General features: G+C 41.1%; 1 protein-coding gene across 1 annotated transcript in view; it reads right to left on the reverse strand.

Annotated features, from left to right (window-relative positions):
- The window catches only part of LOC128653486 (protein AATF), a 225,062-nt gene that overhangs the window by 144,766 nt on the left and 61,763 nt on the right, over positions 1 to 18,533 (reverse strand). The gene's annotated exons all lie outside the window — the stretch shown is intronic.

Raw genomic sequence — 18,533 nt, forward strand, 5'->3', positions numbered from 1 at the left:
CTGTTTTTCTTTGCACAAAAGCAACATTAAACTGTATTATTTTGACCCTATAATTTTATGAATAATATGATGGCAGGCCTTGTGGTTTACATAGAAATCTCTCTGCATCAAAGCAGGATCTGTTAGATTGTAGGTAGCATAATATATTACTGTAACCCAAAATCACAATCCTGCATTTATCTGTATAAGATGTCATCTGCCACTTACTCACTCAAGCTTCATTTTTCAGAAGACTTCTACATAACAAAATTGCAAACCACTGATTTAAAAACGCTATGCATACAATAGTGTTGTCTGAAAAGATGAAGGCTCTTTTCTTAGTCAACATAAAGCTTGAAACAAAAAAGCCGTTATTGCTGAATCTTAAGATTTATACCATTTATATACAGTGCAATCTGAATATCCTACACAATCAGCAGCCTTTGCACACACTTCAGTTCTATCACAATTCAAAATTCCTTGTTCGGTATATTTATTTTTCAGATATTTACAGCAATGCCCTGCTTTTAATATATTAATCAGTACCATCACATCCCTCATTTTTGTGCTGTATTGTATCACTATTTATAAGATCTATGTATCCTATAACTCTTTGCTTCCCTAACCTTCGCTCAGTAAAATGATGCTGTTTTTCAATTACATAACAATAAAAAGAACAAAATATTCTAACCAACAAAGCTATAACACATAGGTAAAGCCCTGCTCAGGAGAAGCAGGCATTACAGTCCTCAAAGAGAATAATGGCTGGTGACCTAGTTACAGAAGTAAAGGTCCTTGGTGCTGCTTATTGGAAGAGAAAGTTTAGGTCATTTGCTTTGTTCTCTTGGCATACTTTGATGAAAAGCATACCTAGATAGGCTCAGGAAAAGCAATGCATTATTTGTGAATTAGCTGGTAAATAGTAGATTTGCATAGATGCCTCTTGTCATTGGCTCACTGGATGTGTTCAGCTAGGTCCCTGAAGTATTTTAGTGCTCTGAATCAGGTGTTAAAGGGACATCAAATGCATAATTTTACATAATTCTGCACATAGTGCAGAATTATGTATTATCATCTTAGCGACAGGTTTAAAAATCTAAAGATTTTACCCCTCAAAGTTGAACTTACCTGGTTTAGCGAGCTCCCGCTACCAGACCAGAGTGGGAGCTCGCTACATTCAGTTCAATAGCGCGATCGGGTGCAAAGTGCTTATGAAAAAGAAGACGCGATCAGAAGATCCTGGAGAGGAGACCAGGTAAGTTCAACTTTGAGGGGTAAAATCTCTAAAATCTTTAGATTTTTAAACCTGTTGCTAAGATAATGTTACATAATTCTGCACATTATTTTTGCATTTACTGTCCCTTTAAACACAGTAATAGAAGCAATAGCGCAGTAATAAAATACTCTAACAAATGAAAGCATTTGTAATACTTTAGGCATTATGACCCATATATAGGTATAGCTGATAAACTGCAGCGCTGGTTTCGGCTAATATGTTTAGGTCAGTAAATCTAACTTTTAGATCTCCCATTTATTATTATTTTTTTTAAACTTGGCCACATTCGCATGTACATCTGCAAGTTCTTTCTTACTGTAATTATAAAATGTCCATCCGGAGTATGGTTACTTGGCCAACACCTGCTACATGTAATTGCCTATTTGAGATAGTGACAAGCAGTTACCATAAGCTGTGTCGCTAATCTCATTACACCAGTCAATATACAGATAATTAAAATCAACAATAATTAAAACATGGCACAGAATTCCTGCCTTTCATAATATCCATATTGATAAATTTCAAATCAGTGTAGCTTGTACATTTTAACCAATTCCTTCAATAAAAAAAAAAACTAACTTAATATTACCGGGTGGTAAATTTGCCCCATACTTACGGTATAAACTTTATTCATGAATTCATATCATGATTCTTCAGAAACCCCGGACATACAATTTATAAAGTTTGCTACTTAATGGGCACTGTTTTTTGTGCATAAATAGTATAAAAATATATATATATTATATAGAAGAATGAGTCAGATAGAGAATACAGTTTTAAAAAAAGTCTCTAATTTACTTCAATTCTCAAATTGCTTCCTTCTCTTGTTATTTGTTTGTTGAAGAGATGATATCTTGCTAATGTAGTACATTGTTGCAAAACTGTTGCCATATTGGGCTAGATTTATCAAGCCCGTTTTCCACTTTGCAGTCATGATTTATCAAACAGTGGTCAACAGACTGTTGCTTCCCAGCCCTGTTTTCAATCTCCCCGGTCCTGCCCGAGCGTGATTGGCTGTGCACGGGTGGAGTTGTACGTGAGCGCAAAGGAACGCTCGCGTACAATGGTAAATGCAGGCAATAGATTGTTGCCCACCAGGGGAGAAGACGGGTGGACAGGGGCGAAATATGTTCGTCAGTGTTTGATAAATTGAGCCCATAGTACTGCAGACACACGCACACCCCTGAACGTCCTGCTTTTTATCACCCACAGCTGTCCTAACTCACATAGATTAGTGCAAATTAAAATAAAACATACATTAAAACTACACCATTCCTTTTTTTAAAACAATCTCTTTTTACACTTACCCACTTATTTAATCCTTTACTTAGATGCCACAAAAACATAAAACTATGCTTACCTGATAATTTTATTTCCATCTGTGGGAGGAGAGTCCACTGCTTCATTCATTACTTGTGGGAAATAAAAACCTGGCCACCAGGAGGAGGCAGACAGACCCCAGCCAAAGGCTTAAATACCTCCCCCACTACCCTCATCCCCCAGTCATTCTGCCAAGGGAACAAGGAACAGTAGGAGAAATATCAGGGTATAAATGGTGCCAGAAGAAAAATATAAAATTTAGATCCGCACACCAAAACAAACGGGCGGGAAGTGGACTCGCCTCCCACAGATGGAAATGAAATTATCAGGTAAGTATAATTTATGTTTTCCATCTTAATGGGAGGAGAGTCCACTGATTCATTCATTACTTGTGGGAACAAATACCCAAGCTCTAGAGGACACTAAATGAACAAAAACAGGAGGGTAAAAGGAGGTGGACCCTATCCTGAGGGCACCACAGCCTGTAGAACCTTTCTCCCAAACACAGCTTCCGCTGAAGCAAAAACATAAAATTTGTAAAACGTTGTAAAAGTATGTAAGAAGGACCAAGTAGCAGCCTTACAAATCTGCTCCACAGAGGCCTCGTTCTTAAAGGCCCAAGAAGAGGCCACAGCTCTAGTTGAGTGAGCCGTAATCCTCTGAGGAGGCTTATGTCCCGCTGTCTCATAGGGCAAATGGATTATGCCCCTCAACCAAAATGACAGAGAAGTGGAAGAGGCCCTCTGCCCCCTACGCTTCCCTAAATACACCACAAATAAGGACGAAGTCTGTCTGAAATCTTTTGTGGCCTGAAGATAAAACTTCAAGGCTCGAACCACATCCAAGTTATGCAGTAACCTTTCCTTAGACGAAGAAGGGTTAGGACACAAGGAAGGAATCCCAACCCAGTGCGGAAGCACATCCTTATCAGCATGAAAAAAACAGGTAAGGGGGCTCAGATTGCAAGGCCGCTAACTCAAAGAACCTGCGAGCTGATGCAATAGCCAGAAGAAAAAGAACCTTCCAGGAAAGAATCTTAATGTCAAGCGCATGCATAGGCTCAAACGGAGCCCTCTGCAAAACCTTAAGAACCAGGTTTAAGCTCCAAGGAGGAGCAGAATTTCTAAAGACAGGTCTGCTCCTAGATAGAGCCTGAACAAAGGACTGAATATCAGGAAGCTCCGCTAGCTACTTATGTAACAGCACCGATAACGCCGAAATCTGTCCCTTTAAGGAACTGGCGGCAAGACCTTTAATCAGTCCATCCTGGAGAAAGACCAGAATCCTGGATACCCTAACCTTGTGCCAGGGATATCCACGTTCCTCACACCAGGATAAGTAAGCCATCCACACCTTATGATAGATGGGTGACCGGCTTCATGGCCTGGATGAGAGTATCAATTACTTTCTCAGAAAAACCTCTCTTAGCCAAGACTAGGCGTTCAATCTCCAAGCAGTCAGCCTCAGAGAATCGATATTTTGGTGTAGAAAGGGACCCTGAACCAGCAGATCTCTGCAACAGGGTAATCTCCAAGGAGGAGAAATATCAGGATATAAATGGTGCTAGAAGAAAAATATTAAATTTAGATCTGCACACCAAAACAAAACTGGCGGGAAGTGGACTCACCTCCCACAGATGGAAATGAAATTATCAGGTAAGTATAATTTATGTTTTCCATCTTAATGGGAGGAGAGTCCACTGCTTCATTCATTACTTGTGGGAACAAATACCCAAGCTCTAGAGGACACTAAATGAACAAAAACAGGAGTTAAAAGGATGCGGACCCTATACTGAGGGCACCACAGCCTGTAGAACCTTTCTCCCAAACATAGCTTCCGCCGAAGCAAAAACATCACATTTGTAAAACGTTGTAAAAGTATGTAAGAAGGACCAAGTTGCAGCCTTACAAATCTGCTCCATAGAGGCCTCGTTCTTAAAGGCCCAAGAAGAGGCCACAGCTTGTGTAACAGCACCGATAACGCCAAAATCTGTCCCTTTAAGGAACTGGCGGCAAGACCCTTATTCAGTCCATCCTGGAGAAAGGCCAGAATCCTGGATACCCTAACCTTGTACCAGGGATATCCACGTTCCTCACACCAGGATAAGTAGGCCATCCACACCTTATGATAGATGCAACAGGTGACCGGCTTCATGGCCTGGATAAGAGTATCAATTACTTTCTCAGAAAAACCTCTCTTAGCCAAGACTAGGCGTTCAATCGCCAAGCAGTCAGCCTCAGAGAATCGAGATTTTGGTGTAGAAAGGGACCCTGAACCAGCAGATCTCTGCAACAGGGTAACCTCCATGGAGGAGAAATATCAGGGTATAAATGGTGCCAGAAGAAAAATAATGACATCCCCACCAGATCCGCAAACCACGTCCTCCTCGGCCACAACGGAACAATAAGAATGGTCAAAGCTTGCTCCTGTTTGATGCCACCACTCGAGGAAGAAGTGGCAACAGTGGAAAAATATAAATTAGGTTGAACTCTCAAGGCACCACTAAGGCATCTATCAGCTCTGCCTGGGGATCCCTGGACCGCGACCCGTATCTGGGTAGCTTTAAGTTGAGTCTGGATGCCATGAGGTCTAGCTCCGGCGTCCCCCCATCTATTGCAGATCTCCCCAAACACCTCGGGATCGAGAGACCATTCCCCCGGATGAAACGATTGTCTGCTGAGAAAATCCGCTTCCCAGTTGTCCACACCCGGAATGTGGATCACTGAGAGCGAACAACTGTGAGTCTCTGCCCATTCCAGAATCCAAGATACTTCCCTCATGGCTAGGGAGCTTCTCGTTCCCCCCTGATGGTTTATGTAAGCCACCAAGGTAATGTTGTCCGACTGGAATCTGATGAACCGGGGGGGCGACCCAAGGAGGGGCCAAGCCCTCAGAGCGTTAAATATCGCTCGAAGTTCCAGAATGTTTATTGGTAGAGTCGACTCCTCTCGAGTCCACCTGCCCTGTGCCCTTCTGGCACCCCAAGCAGCTCCCCATCCTGATCGACTTGCATCCGTGGTCACAATCTCCCAATATGGCCTCAAGAAGGATGTCCCCTGGGCCAGCTGTCCCGGATGGATCCACCAAGAGAGGGATTCCCTCACTCGGTTGTCTAGAGAGATCTGTTGGGGTAGATCTGAGTGATCGCCGTTCCATTGTCTCAACATGCATAACTGAAGAGGTATGAGATGGAACCTGGCGAATGGAATGACATCTATGCTGGATACTATGAGCCCAATCACCTCCATATAACTGGCCACAGAAGGCCTTTAAGAGCTGTGAAGGGAAAGACAGCTGGATGCAATCTTGGAATGTCTCTGATCTGTCAAGAATGTCTTCATAGATATGGAATCTATTATCATACCCAGGAACTCCACCCTGTTGCTGGGAACCAGAGAACTCTTTCCTTCGTTTATCTTCCATCCATGTGATCAAAGGAGAAGAAGAGCGCTTGAGTGGTCCTCCGCGAGACTGCAGGACAGGGACTGAACCAGCATTTCGTCCAGATAAGGAGCCACCGCAATACCTGTGGCTCTCGCTACCGCGAGCAGCGCCCTCAGAATCTTCGTAAAGATTCTTGGGGCAGTCGCCAGACCAAACGGTAGGGCCACAAACTGGAAGTGTTGGTCCAGAAGTGCGAATCTTAGCAACCTGACGTGGTCCTTGTGGATTGGCACGTGAAGGTAGGCATCCTTCAAGTCTATAGTCGTCAAATTCCCCTTCTTGAACTAGGGGCAGGATCACTCTGATCGTCTCCATTTTGAACGATGGGACTGACAGAATTTTTTTTATGCACTATAGGTCCAGAATTGGGCGGAACGTGCCATCCTTCTTTGGGACCATGAAAAGGTTTGAATAGTACTCTAGACCCCTTTCTGCTAGAGGTACTGGAACGATTACTTGGAGAGATGAAAGATCACACACTCTACAGGGAGTGCAGAATTATTAGGCAAATTAGTATTTTGACCACATCATCCTCTTTATGCATGTTGTCTTACTCCAAGCTGTATAGGCTCGAAAGCCTACTACCAATTAAGCATATTAGGTGATGTGCATCTCTGTAATGAGAAGGGGTGTGGTCTAATGACATCAACACCCTATATCAGGTGTGCATAATTATTAGGCAACTTCCTTTCCTTTGGCAAAATGGGTCAAAAGAAGGACTTGACAGGCTCAGAAAAGTCAAAAATAGTGAGATATCTTGCAGAGGGATGCAGCACTCTTAAAATTGCAAAGCTTCTGAAGCGTGATCATCGAACAATCAAGCGTTTCATTCAAAATAGTCAACAGGGTCGCAAGAAGCGTGTGGAAAAACCAAGGCGCAAAATAACTGCCCATGAACTGAGAAAAGTCAAGCATGCAGCTGCCAAGATGCCACTTGCCACCAGTTTGGCCATATTTCAGAGCTGCAACATCACTGGAGTGTCCAAAAGCACAAGGTGTGCAATACTCAGAGACATGGCCAAGGTAAGAAACCACCACTGAACAAGACACAAGCTGAAACGTCAAGACTGGGCCAAGAAATATCTCAAGACTGATTTTTCTAAGGTTTTATGGACTGATGAAATGAGAGTGAGTCTTGATGGGCCAGATGGATGGGCCCGTGGCTGGATTGGTAAAGGGCAGAGAGCTCCAGTCCGACTCAGATGCCAGCAAGGTGGAGGTGGAGTACTGGTTTGGGCTGGTATCATCAAAGATGAGCTTGTGGGGCCTTTTCGGGTTGAGGATGGAGTCAAGCTCAACTCCCAGTCCTACTGCCAGTTTCTGGAAGACACCGTCTTCAAGCAGTGGTACAGGAAGAAGTCTGCATCCTTCAAGAAAAACATGATTTTCATGCAGGACAATGCTCCATCACACGCGTCCAAGTACTCCACAGCGTGGCTGGCAAGAAAGGGTATAAAAGAAGAAAATCTAATGACATGGCCTCCTTGTTCACCTGATCTGAACCCCATTGAGAACCTGTGGTCCATCATCAAATGTGAGATTTACAAGGAGGGAAAACAGTACACCTCTCTGAACAGTGTCTGGGAGGCTGTGGTTGCTGCTGCAGGCAATGTTGATGGTGAACAGATCAAAACACTGACAGAATCCATGGATGGCAGGCTTTTGAGTGTCCTTGCAAAGAAAGGTGGCTATATTGGTCACTGATTTGTTTTTGTTTTGTTTTTGAATGTCAGAAATGTATATTTGTGAATGTTGAGATGTTATATTGGTTTCACTGGTAAAAATAAATAATTGAAATGGGTATATATTTGTTTTTTGTTAAGTTGCCTAATAATTATGCACAGTAATAGTCACCTGCACACACCGATATCCCCCTAAAATAGCTATAACTAAAAACAAACTAAAAACTACTTCCAAAACTATTCAGCTTTGATATTAATGAGTTTTTTGGGTTCATTGAGAACATGGTTGTTGTTCAATAATAAAATTAATCCTCAAAAATACAACTTGCCTAATAATTCTGCACTCCCTGTAGAAAGGCATCTTGAGGATAGGTTTGACAGGAGGAATCTGCCCCTGGGTGGATCAGTCCTGAACCCTATCCTGTAACCCTGGGTGATAACCTCCAGAACCCAAGGATCCTGTACGTCTCTCATCCAAGCCTCTGCGAACAGAGATAGTCTGCCTCCTACGTGATCCAGCAACTGATCGGGAGCCGCCCCTTCATGCCGACTTTGTCTCGGCGGAGTTCTTGCTCTGCTTGGACTTGTTCCACGATTGAGCTGGCTTCCATGATCCCTTGGACTGCTCGGTCTTCGCAGCAGGCTGCTGGCATTGAGACTTGTCCAAACAAAAGGGACGAAAAGTAGAGCCCTAATCATCATCATCATCTTCTTATCCTGCGGAAGGAAAGCACCCTTGCCTCCTCTGACCGTAGATATGATAGAGTCCAGGCCTGGGCCAAAAAGAACTTTCCCCTGAAACGGAGGGGATAGTAATCTAGACTTGGAAGTCATGTCAGCAAACCACGACTTTAACGATAGAGACCGGCGCGCTAGAACAGAGAAACCTGATGTCTTGGCATTCAGGCGAATAACCTGCATGTTTGCATCACAGATAAAAGAATTAGCTACCCTTAAGGCTTTAATCTTTTCCTGTATCTCCTGGAGGGGAGTCTCCACCTCGACTATAGATGACAGTGCGTCACATCAATATGTAGACACTTCAGCGATCACCGCTGCCAGTTGGAAAACAAACCCCGTGAGTTGGAACATCTTTCTCAACATGGATTCTAACTTTTTATCCATGGGCTCTTTGAACGACGAACTATCTTCGAGGGGAATAGTCGTAATCTTAGCGAGCATGGAGATAGCTCCATCCACCTTAGGAATGGCCCCCCATAGCTCAAGCTGAGAGTCAGGAATGGGGAACAGTTTTTTAAAAGAGGTAGAGGGAGAAAAGGACAAGCCCAATTTCTCCCACTCATTCTTAATAATCGTAACCATCTTCACGGGAACTGGGAAAGTCTGAGGCACCACCCTGTCCTTGTAAACCCTATCTAGCTTAGGATTTGAAGGTTCTGCTGTATGTTTCGGTTCCGGGAACCTCCAATGTAGCAAGTACTTCTTTCAGTAAAAAGCGCAAATGCTCCATCTTAAACTTAAAATCTGGCTCAAATAAAAAGAGAGAAGCGCTCAAACCTGGGAACGAACAGTAGCAAAATAGCGTGTTCTATGGCTAGTTACCACCCAAGAAGCAGCCTCTTTTTGCTCAACATGTGCCTTTCACAGAGAGGAACTTTCCTGAAGCATATCAGTCTGATCCTGACTTCACAGTACAGTCCAGCCCGAAATACCAGGCAATCCCTCTCTGAACGAGAGAAACAGCAAAAGCCCAGACGTACGTTTCGGGTCTCGTCAGTGAGGTGCAGCCATATCCCTCTAGGCACACTGAGCAACGGGTCCACGTCTGGATTCCCGCATCACATTTAGGGAGACTTCCCTAAGTGTCATAATTTGCACAAATAAAAAGAGAATCTGGCTCCTCTGTAGCCGGAGGTCTAGAAGATGCCGATTTTGTCCCAGAGAGAGCACCCTCCGACGAGTCGGAGGCGTCCCCCTCATCGGATAATCTCTCAGAGACCTCCAACGAAGTAGATGACCCCTGGGACGGAAGGCTATGTCTTTCCCTTCGCTTGCGCTTCGCAGGGCGTGGCAGGGCATGGAAGGACGCAGAAACCGCCTCTTAAAACTGGGCAGTGAAATCTGGCGGCCACGAGGCCCCTCCCGTGGGAGGATTAGTAGGGCCTTGGGGAGCTACATGTGTAATCTGAGATGAATGTTGGGAACGCACCTCGCGGGACGGAGAACCCTCAGAGGTGGACGGCTCAGAAGTACTAAATATCTTAATCTTTTTAGATATTGCAATCTTATCAAAGTATGTGGAACACAGTTGAGCAGGCGTATATCAACCTGTACCTCCTCAAAATAAACACAGGTATTTAATTAAAGAGGGAGTATCCTCGAACATATCAGAGTCCTCCATAGCTTGCGCCTTTAATACGGACTGTGATAGATTAAATTGCACCTTTGTACACCAATGGCCAGGGCACTCACCACATCCTATGACCTGGACCACGGAAAAACCGTTACGTCTCCCGCAAATGCCAATCAGGAAAGAGCAAGTTGAAGAGGCCACATCTGGTCACATAGAGTGCCATGCAGGACCGCCCCTGCACTATAGAGAAAACGCACCAAAAAAAAAAAAAGTTGCAACGATCTTCACCTGACTATTGACATATTGCTAGAGCCTCATCTCACACATGACGTAGCATTCACATAATAATATTATGCATAAATCCCCCCCTGTTCAATAATTCCCTTTCCAGGGATATTAACCCTTGATTCTATACAGATAAAAGGAGACACACTCTGACCCTGTCTTCTTGCGTTATCATATGTGTATAAATGAAACAATCTTACTAGAATCTATGCCATGGAACAGCAACACAGCCCTACAAGTGTGACAGGTTAGTAGCATCGCTCATGACATGGACTTGAATGAAAAAAGGCAGGCAGCGAAACTTGTCAATTTATACCCTGATATTTCTCCTACTGTTCCTTGTTCCCTTGGCAGAATGACTGGGGGATGAGGGGAGTGGGGGAGGTATTTAAGCCTTTGGCTGTGGTGTCTTTGCCTCCTACTGGTGGCCAGGTTCTAATTTCCCACAAGTAATGAATGAAGCAGTGGACTCTCCTCCCATTAAGATGGAAATCTGGACTACAAAGTCCAGTGTACAAAGTCCAGCGTTGCTAGCAGGTGTTCATTATTTGTCATTGTTATGACAAATCAACTGAGGACTGAAAATAGGAGTATTACCTCTAAAATAAGTGGTTTCACGTCCCTGAGATTATTGTATAAACGGGTGAGAGGGAAGCTACCACACTCCCCTGATTTTGTTAGCTATGCATATGATTCTATCATAAGATAATTGTTGCCAGATACCGACCTGGGCATGTGAACCCTCATTTTATAAATAGGCAACTACTCTTTAATAAGGGGGACCCACTTGCTGATTTTTGCCCTTATATGATGATGCTAGTGTCCCTTAGAGCCAAGGTGTGGTGTTATGTGTGTGTCCTGTGCTGAAATGAATGTACAGGGAGACTTGAGACCCACTATTGGAAAGAGGGTGCTGTCTTTTTATCAGAAAAAATTCTCTCATAAACCTCTGTCTTTCGTTTGTGGGGATATATAGGGGCTTTGAAAAAGCCCTACTCATCAGTATGAAAAGCCTTCCTGTGACTAGTGAAAATGTGATCACCACACCGATCAATTGCAAATCTGAGGGGAGTGCAAGTAACTGCAATGTTTATGATGATCATTAGCATCTCAGAGGAATATATGACCCCTCCCTTGAAAGGGCAGGTTCCCATCATTAAAAAGAGGGGTTGCTTGTCCCTCTATGTGGATGAACGGCCTGTGATAAGGGATCTGGAAAAGGACTTCTAACACCACATTGAATAAGAGTGTTTGTTTCTGCCGTGATTTCAAAACTTCTACATGGATACTAGGGCTGAGGAAGGACCTCTAGTTCCACCCGATTCAGCTACTTGAGAATGAGGAAAACATACATATCGTGGATGTCAGGAAGATGTTCTGCACTTCACTGAAAAAAACAATAGATAGTAGTTCTATCTATCAAGTGGACTTAAATACTACCAAGCTTATAAGTGAAGTTATCTAATGTATTCAGAAAATGAAATTATTTAATTTTTTCTGTTCTCCACAAAAAATTGTGCGAGCCAGGTGGCATTATGAAGTAGCCGGCTGGGGGTAGTCTAATACTTTATAATATTGTTACATTTTATGCTATCCAATATAAAAAATTAAGTGCATAATTTAACAAATGTATTTAGGGATACTATGGGCAATAAACATTGAAACAATTAAATATTAAAATTAGTAAAATTAGCTGGGTAATGCACCCATTAAAAAAGGATCTGGGTAGAACACTGTGTATATATATATATATATATATATATATATATATATACACACACAAACATATATATATATATATATATATATATATATATATATATATATATATATATATATAATATCACATAGAGAAAGTCCAGTACTCACTTACAAGCTCTCAGCTAAGATTAAAAGCGAAAATGGTAGGGTTAGTTGCTACATTTGGCAAAATGGGACAAGCCCAGGTATCACGTCACGGTCCCTTCCAAAACCTGGGACCCAAAACAGCCACACAATGCAAGCTCTCAATCCAACAAACTGGGAACAAGCGAAGAGTGCACAGGCTTATGTAATCACCCTAGACATATACAAAACACAGAAGGGGACTGCACTCTCAGACTGGACTGGGTACACATCCATGACCCTGCAACATGCTCATCCCTGGGTGCTCACTGGCACTAACAGGAAGCTGCACTTTCCCCAGAGCCACAGGCAGTTCACCCCAGACAGGTCTGGGTGCAAGCCCCATAGGGAAAATTATAAAACAAATTAATACAACACACAGAGAAAGTCCAGCACTCACTTACAAGCTCTCAGATAAGATTAAAAGTAAAAATGGAAGAGTTATTTGGCCAAATGCAGTAACTAACCCTTCCATTTTTGCTTTTAATTGCCTAGAAAGGGAAAAATACAACACCCCCCCCCCAAATAATTCTTGATTGTCTTGTTTGGAAACTGGAGAAGAGAGATATATGAGCCTAATCTTCCAGGTGTCCATCATCACATACAACATATTTGCAGATACCTACTTCTGGCACAAAACTTTGCTACTTCCCTGTTTCTCTTGACTCTGCAAACGCCATTTTCTAACTTCCCATTTCTGGGAAATTTTAAGAAAAACAAAAACAGAGTATTCTGAATGTTAAAGGCACAGCTAGACCACTGGTTTTCCAACCTGTCTTCAGGTCTCCCTAACAGGTCACATTTTGAGGATATCTGAGCTGGAGCACAGGTGAAATAATCAGCTAATTAGTAAACACGGTTATTTTACCTGCTCTCACCCAAGGTAATACTGAAAACCTGGCCTTTTGGGGAGGCCTGAGGACAGGTTTGAAAACCAGTGAGCTAGACCCTACCTGTAGCAACAGTTAACCAAAATGAAAATGTTATTGGAAGTAGAATTACAAGCTCACTTTACATTTAAAGGGACAGTAAAGTCAAAATTAAACTTTCACATTTCAGAAAGAACATGCCATTTTAAACATCTTTCCAATTTACTTCTACTAACAAAATTGCTTTGTTCTCTTGATATTCTTTGTTAAAAAGTAACTCTAGGTAGGCTCCTGAACCCACCTAGGATTACTCTATTTATTATTTATAAAATATTTTACCAGGAAGGATACATTGAGACTTCTCTCGTTTTCAAGTATGTCCTAGATCCACAAAACATTGCATTGATACAATAGGGTACAATAAAATACAAAAACAATATTAATATACAATATATACAAAACTTAACATAGAACAGGTAGGAAATATATAATCAAAATGACAGGTGCATTCTGTTTTGAGATATGTAGAGAGGGATCTCTTAAAGGATTTTAGGCTTGGGGAAGGTTTGAAAGTGTGCGGGAGGTCGTTCCATAATTGTGGTGCTCTGGAGGAAAAACATAATTTATGTAAGAACTTACCTGATAAATTAGTGGCAAGAGTCCATGAGCTTGTGACGTATGGGATATGCATTCCTTCCAGGAGGGGGCAAAGTTTCCCAAACCTCAAAATGCCAATAAATACACCTCCCACCTCACTCATACCTTAGTTTAACGTGCAGCCAAGAAGTGAGGTGTAAAAGGAGTAAAAAGCATACAAAAAGAGGAAGTGGAAAAAATAAAATGCTTTATACAAAAAATCATAACCACAACAAACAGGGTGGGTTTCATGGACTCTTGCCACTATGAAAAAAATTAATTTATCAGGTAAGTTCTTAATTAAGTTTTCTTTAAAAAATTGAAAAAAACTCAAATCAAAGGCACTAGATTTAAACGGACAACTGCCTGAAGAACCTTTCTACCAAAGGCTGCTTCCGAAGAAGCAAACACATCAAAATGGTAAAATTTATGCAAAGTATGCAAAGAAGACCAAGTTGCTGCTTTGCAAATTTGATCAACTGAAGCTTCATTCTTAAAAGCCCAAGAAGTGGCAACTGATCTAGTAGAATGAGCTGTAATTCTCTGAGGCGGAGACTGCCCCTCCTCCAAATAAGCTTTGTGAATCAAACGTTTCAACTAAGATGCCAGGGAAATAGCAGAGGCTTTCTGACCTTTCCTGGAGCCAGAAAAAATAACAAATAGACTAGAAGTCTTTCTGAAATCTTTAGTAGCCTCAACATAATATTTCAAAGCTCTTACCACATTCAAAGAATGTAAAGACCTTTTCAAGAGTATTCTTAGGATTAGGACACAAGGAAGGAACAACAATTTCCCTATTAATGTTATTAGAATTCACAACTTTAGGCAAAAATGTAAATGAAGTCCGCAAAACAGCTTTATCTTGATGGAAAATCAGATAAGGAGACTCACAAGAAAGAGCAAACAAATCAGAAACTCTTCTAGCAGAAGAGATGGCCAAAATAAATAACAGTTTCCAAGAAAGTAATTTAATATCCAATTAATGCATAGGCCTGTAAAATCTTCAAAACCAAATTGAGACTCCAAGGAGGAGAAATAGATTTAATAACGTGTTTGATAAGAATCAAAGCCCCAACAAAACAGTGAATATCAAGAAGTTTAGCAATCTTTCTATGAAATAAGACAGAAAGAGCAGAGATCTGTCCTTTCAAAGTATTTGCAGACAAAGCGTTATCCAAACCATCTTGAAGAAACTGTAAAATCCTAGGAATTCTGAAAGAATGTTAAGAATAATTATAATTTCCAAACCCGATGATAAATTTTCCTTGAAAAAAACTTACGAGCCTGTATCATAGTGCTAATCACTCTATGACTAAGTACTAAGCGTTCAATTTCCATGCTTTACATTTAGAGATTTGAGACAGAAGGTCTGGCTTTAAAGGATGTGGCCAAGGCTGGCAACTGGACATCCGGACAAGATCCGCATACCAAAATCTGTGAGGCCATGCTGGTGCTATCAGAAACACATTAAGATCTTGGAGATCACCCTTGGAAGAAGAACCAGAGGCGGAAAAATGTAAGCAGGTTGGTAAAACCAAGGGAATCCACCATCTCCGCCTTAGGATCCCTGGACCTGGAAAGGTATCTGGGAAGCTTCTTTTTTAGAAAAGATGCCATCAGATCTATTTCTGGAAGACCCCACATCTGTACAAGATGAAAAAACACATCTGGATGGATAGACCACTCCCCCGGACGTAAAGTCTGACGGCTGAAATAATCTGCTTCCCTATTGTCTACAACTGGGATATTAATCGCAGAAATTAGACAAAAGTTGGATTCCGCCCAAGAAAATATCCGAGATACTGCCTTCATTGCTGAAGGACTGCAAGTCCCTCCTTGATGATTGACATATGCCACTGTTGTGATATTGTCTGTTTGAATGAAAAGTTCTCTCTTCAATAGAGGCCACACCTGAAGAGCTCTGAAAATAGCACAGAGTTTTAAAACATTAATTGGTAACCTCACCTCTTGAGGAATCCAATCCCCTTGTGCTGTCAGAGACCCCCAGACAGTTCCCCAACCTGTGAGACTTGCATCTGTTGTGATCACAGTCCAGGTAGGACAAACAAATGAGGCCCCTTGAACAATAAGGTGATGGTCTAACTACCAAGTCAGAGAGAGATGAGTGTTGGGATTTAAGTATATCAGTTGTGATATCTGAGTATAATCCCTGCACCATTGGTGCAACATGCAAAGCTGTAGAGGCCTCATATGAAAATGAGCAAAGTCATGAGACCTAAAACTTCCATGCACATAGCCACTGACGGGAATGATAGAGACTGAAGATTTAGACAAGCTAAAACTAACTTCATTCGTCTCTGGTCTGTCAAAGAAAGAGTCATGGACACTGAATCTATCTGGAAACCTAAAAAGGTGACCCTTGTCTTAGGAATCAAGAAACTCTTTTGTAAATTGATCCTCAAACCATGTTTTTGAAGAAACCACACTAGTTGTTTTGTGTGAGATTCTGCAAAATGCTTGTCTAGAAAAGAGAATCTCAGAAAACGATGGTCTGGATGAATTGGAATGTGAAGATAAGCTTCCTGTAAGTCTATTGTGGATATGAAATTACCTTGCTGAACAAAAGGCAGAATAGTCCTTATAGTCACGATCTTGAACGTTTGGACTCTTACAAAATGATTTTAAAATTTCAGAACCAAAATTGGTCTGAACGAATCTTCTTTCTTTGGGACAATGAATAGATGTGAATAAAAACCCAAACCCCGTTCCTGCAGAGGAACTGGAACAATCACCCCTGAAAACTCTAGGTCTGAAACACATTTCCGAAAAGCCTGAGCCTTAACAGGGTTTGTTGGAACATGAGAAAGAATCTTCCCAAGGGGGGTCTTATTCTGAAACCTATTTGATACCCCTGAGAAACAATATTCTGAATCCACTGATTTTGAACAGTAACTGTCCAAATGTGTTGAAATAATTTCAATCTGCCCTCCATCAGTTGAACTGGTTTGAGGGCTGCACCTTCATGCAGTCTTAGGGGCTGGATTTGGTATTTTAGAAGGCTTGGATTTATTCCAATTTGGAAATGGTCTCCAATTAGAGCCAGCGGCCTTAGGGGAAGGAGAGGTCTTTTGTTCTCTATTCTGACGAAAGAAATGAAAATGATTGGGAGCTTTAAATTTACCCTTAGATTTCTTATCTTTGGGCAGAAAAGCTCCCTTTCCCCCGGTGATAGTGGAGATAATAGAAGCCAATTGACAACCAAATAAATTACTACCCTGAAATGATAAAGATAGTAATCTAGATTTAGACACCATATCAGCATTCTAAGATTTAAGCCATACAGCTCTTCTAGTAAGTATAGCTAAAGACAGATTTAATATCAATCTTAATGACATCAAATATAGCATCATAAATGAAATTATTAGCATGTTAAAGTAAAAGAACAATGCTAGACAATTCAGGATCTGTTAACTGATGAGCTAAACTGTTCAACAAAAAAGTTGAAGCAGCAGCAACATTGGCCATAGAAATAGCCGGTCTAAGAATATAGCCAGTATGTAAATATGCTTTCCTAAGATAGGATTCAATTTTCCTATCTAAAGGATCCTTAAAGGAAGTACTATCTTACATAGGAATAGTAGTACGTTTGGCAAGAGTAGAAATAGCCCCATCAACCTTAGGGACTTTTCCCCAAAACTCTAAAATTAGCCACACGTAAAGGATATATCTTTTTAAACCTAAAAGAAGGGTTAAAAGAAGCAACAAGTTTAGACCATTCTTTAGAAAACATATGAGAGATAGCATCTGGAATAGGAAAAACATCAGGAGTAACCTCAGAAGTTTTAAAAACAGAATTCAAACATTTGCTATTCTTGTTATCAAGAGGACTAGATTCCTCAATACCCAAAGTAAACAATACTTCCTTTAATAAAGAACAAATATATTCAATCTTAAAAAGAAAGGTCGATTTAAAAATTTCAGTCTCTGAAGTAGGATCCTCTGAGCCAGAGAAATCCTCATCAGCAGAAGATACTTCAGTATGCTGTCGATCAATATAAACTTTATCAGATTTATGAGAAGTTAGGAGAGACCTTTTACGTTTATTTGAAGGCAGAATAGCAGTCATAGCCTTCGTTATGGCTGCAGCAATATAATTTTTCATATTTACAGGAATATCATGTACATTAGACTGTGAAGGATTAAAAGTAATTTTTCATAACAAGTGCCACATATTTGAGCTGAAGAAGTAAGATCAGCTAATTAACAACATACACACTTAGCTTTGGTAGAATTGTGTTCAGGCAGCTTAGTTCCTACAGCAACATCAGAGACAGGATCAGTTTGAGACATCTTGTAAAATGTAACAAAAAAAGCAAAAAAAATAACATTTAAACAAAATATCCAATTTCCTCAAAATAGCAGTTTCAGGAATGGGAAAAAATGCTTATGATAAAATTTTTATACAAACGTAAAAGCAAGCAACCTGGCCGTCTATGAATCAAATAAAAGCAGAGAGCAAAAGAGGGAGAGACTTAATATAATAAATTTTGGTGCCAAAAATGACGCAAACGCAGAGAAAAAAACTTTTGGAGCCAAAGCTTAATAAATGAAATGACATGACTTGCGCAAAAAAACTGGCAACAAGAAAGTTACAAGAAATTATGCGACCTCGCGCCAAAAATGTTGCAATAAAAAGTAACATTCTGCATCATTGCGATCCTAAGCCCACGAAAGATTCGAGAGAGAAAAAACAGACTCCAAGTTACAACTAACTGGAACTCCAGGTAAGCCTAAAAACTCCCATAATCATAATTTCCAGGCTGAAACTGTTAGACTGAAAAGGTAAATACACAGACCTGACTCATGGTAAATATATACAATAG

The sequence above is a fragment of the Bombina bombina genome, chromosome 3, assembly GCF_027579735.1.
Source record: "Bombina bombina isolate aBomBom1 chromosome 3, aBomBom1.pri, whole genome shotgun sequence".
NCBI classification, from domain to species: Eukaryota; Metazoa; Chordata; class Amphibia; order Anura; family Bombinatoridae; genus Bombina; species Bombina bombina.